Genomic DNA, 3,382 nt, shown 5'->3' on the forward strand with positions numbered 1-3,382 from the left:
TGTGCTCTTCCGATCTAATGATCCGGCTACACTAGCATCGACCACGCTTGAATGTTGTTTTTCACGTGCCACCAGCACATGTGCCAGTAGGGCGACTCTGGCAATGATCACGCTCGAATGGTGCTTTTTACATTGCCACCGGCATGGGAGCCAATCCGTAGCCCTGGCCATGATCACACTCGGACTGGCATGAGTGCCAATCAGGAGGTACTGTTATCGGCCACGTCAGCAATTTTGATTTGTTTTTGTGTGTGTGTTTAAATACACACACACACTATGAAGTGGTGAAGCATGACCATCAAATGTTGGGCCTCACAGAGGCAATGCCGAAAGACTGAGACCTCTGGAGATATGCTGTGACTGCAAAGACCTGGCAAATAAAGTGAGTTCACAGCTGTAACCTACACCAGTTTCGCATAACCAGCCCCAGCCCATTCAAAAGTACCTTGGATCATAGGGTGACATGCCATGCTTGAGGAGACCTAGTGAGTCAAGTATATCAAAATCAAATGGAAATTGTAGTTGTGACACCCGTGCCGGTGGCACATAAAAAGTACCATCCAAATGTGGCTGATGCCAGCATTGCCTTGACTGGTTTCTGTGCTGGTGGCACGTAAAAAGCACCCACTACACTCTTGGAGTGATTGGTGTTAGAAAGGGCATCCAGCTGTAGAAACACTGCCAGATCAGACTGGAGCCTAGTGCAGCCTCCTGGCTTCCCAGACCCAAGTCAAACCGTCTAACCCATGCCAGCATGGAAAGTGGACGTTAAACAATGATGATGATGATATATACATCTTTATGTATATAAATGCACATTTATAATATGTATATTATTTACATATATTGTGTGGGTGTATATAAATATTCATAGCATAATTAATGGACCAAACCAAGAAATTTTAATTGATAAAAACTGAAAAGTTTCCTTTGAAAGACTAGAGTGCTATCCAAGAGAAGCTCATCATCAAAGGTGTGTATCTGTAAAATTTGTATGTATAAGATTAAAGTCATAAGATTAAACTCAAAAGATTAAACTCATCAGTTACAACTCTTTATCTTGCAGAGGTAAAATGTGCAAGCTTCAACATAATTGTGCTGCTATTTGTCAGTGTTTTGAGTTTATTGCAAGGATTAATTGTTATTTGTTTAAACATGGAGAGCAATGGAGCAAAACAACTGGTGGAACATCGAACAGAATTCCTTGACGTTTATACATGGTGTTTGGGCTAAATTTGAATATTTGCATAAAAGGAGCCAATCTTAGCTTCTACCATGGCCTCAAGATGGCTCTGGAATCTGGCATGTGTTCCTCACTGTGTACCTGGAAAGATCTATCTTTGGACACCTCTTTGATCTTGACCACCAGCTTGGCCTTGGTGTTGCTGGCAGAGGGGTTGGTGTCTTTCTCAACCATGCCCTATACTTAGTAATTCATGGGATTACAATCAAGAGAATTAGGAGACCAGAAATTGGGGTTGGAGAAGTCCTAGAGGTTCTCCGACAACAACTTCTTTCCAGAGGCAGGGCAAAGAACCAAATTCTGCTGCCACTGACATGGCCTTTTGGCAGCAACCCTCTCCAGCTAAGATTTGACCAGTCTCTAGCAGCTTTACATAGCCATCTGAATTGAGCCTAAGGCCCTTCTCAAAAGTGTGGGGCAGCATGACACCACCCTCACTGTAGACACACCCAAACACCATCACAATATGAGGGAACTTGGTTTCCATAATATCTGTGGCATCATATGGATGTCTTTACAATGTTCCCAGAGCACTGAGCAGCTGCCATGATGTCAACATTTTCATACTCAGCATGAATCATCATCATCTTACAAGTAACTCTGTTCCAATATTCGGATGGTCTCCGGTCCTCCATGTCAATCAGTTATAAAATAACTGATTGATCAGTCACTGATGTTGCAAATAACTGGCAGGCTGTGTAAAAATTCATTATTAGAAATGGCAGCAATATTAGAATACCTACTACTACTACTGATGTGCAAATACACAGAAGTCACATGATCTAACAATCCCACCACCGGTGCTGGACATTTTTTTGTCTCAGTTCTTTTTAGTGGTATACATGTGTCTGTGAGGCCTTCTCAAGATGAAGGCTGCTGTGTTGTGGCTTTGGACAGACAATCCACTTTAGGTAAAAGATGCTGATTGCTTATATATATCTTTTATCATTTACTTGTTTCAGTTATTAGACTGTGGCCTTGCTGGGATGCTGCATATAAGAACTTTGAGTCAAATGAATTGACCCCAGTTCTTATTCTGTCAGTTTCCTTTGCCAAAATGCTAAGTTACAGAGACATAAACATATCAACACCGGTTAGCTTGTCAGGCAGTGGTGGGGCACAGATACAAAGACACGCACACACACACACACACTAGGCTTCGTCTCAGTTTCCATCTTCAAAATCCACTCACAAGGCTTTTGTTAACCCAAAACTATAATTGAAGACATTTGCCCAAGGTGCCACACAGTGGGACTGAACCCAGAACCACATGGGTGGGAAGCAAATTTCTTACCACACAGCCACTCTTGTGCCTACACACACACACACTTTGTCCATTCAGGATTAGAAAACCAAAATGGGTGGGTAACAAAATGGCTGAAAAACAGTGGTTGTGGTATGGTTATGATTGTGTTGTGTAATGGATGTTGCACTGCTGTGGCGGGGAAAAAGTATCCGTTGTGATGTTGATGTGTTATTTAAACTAAACCGAACAGATTTGTAATCAGAGATGTTCCAGCCATGACCATCCTGTCTTTTATGCAAATATAGTGCATCTAGCATAACATTATGCAAATATTTGAAGGATATCTGGCTGCTATTTTTAGCAGGTTGAGTAACCATGTAGCAACTTCCTCACTGGTGTATGATGGTGGTGGTGAAAATATTTAGAGGGGGTGGAAGGTGTCATTGTGGTGTATTTGGTAGAAGTTAGAGGTGATGGCAGTGGCAGGGTTAATAACTATAAGAATGTTGATATTGGTGGTGGTGGTGGTGGGGTAAAGGCACACATGGAATGATTTTTTTTCCCCCAAAACAACAATTGTGCTGCTGTGTAATATATTTAAATATTATGATTCATCAAACTTCCATTCAATGAAATGGTTTTCTCTTTAAACCCCTGCCCCGTCTCCCATTTTTTTTTTGTGCCCCTTTCTCTTTCTCATCCCTCAAGATATGTCTATCATCTTTGCTTATGGAAAATGTGTGACAAGCAAACACAGACAGACATCCACACACCACACACACATTCTCATAACCAAAATATACAATCATTAGAACCATCAGAAAATATTTCTGAAATGTGGAAACCCAAATCAGCTGATCTCCCTCTTGTTATTGGTTTTTACTGTTGTGAAT

The 3,382-nt window shown here is 41.5% G+C and overlaps 1 long non-coding RNA gene across 1 annotated transcript in view; it reads right to left on the reverse strand.

Moving 5' to 3' along the window:
* LOC106868199 (uncharacterized) overlaps positions 1–3,382 on the reverse strand; it is a 71,477-nt gene that overhangs the window by 21,812 nt on the left and 46,283 nt on the right. The gene's annotated exons all lie outside the window — the stretch shown is intronic.

Source organism: Octopus bimaculoides, chromosome 10 (genome assembly GCF_001194135.2).
Source record: "Octopus bimaculoides isolate UCB-OBI-ISO-001 chromosome 10, ASM119413v2, whole genome shotgun sequence".
NCBI classification, from domain to species: domain Eukaryota; kingdom Metazoa; phylum Mollusca; class Cephalopoda; order Octopoda; family Octopodidae; genus Octopus; species Octopus bimaculoides.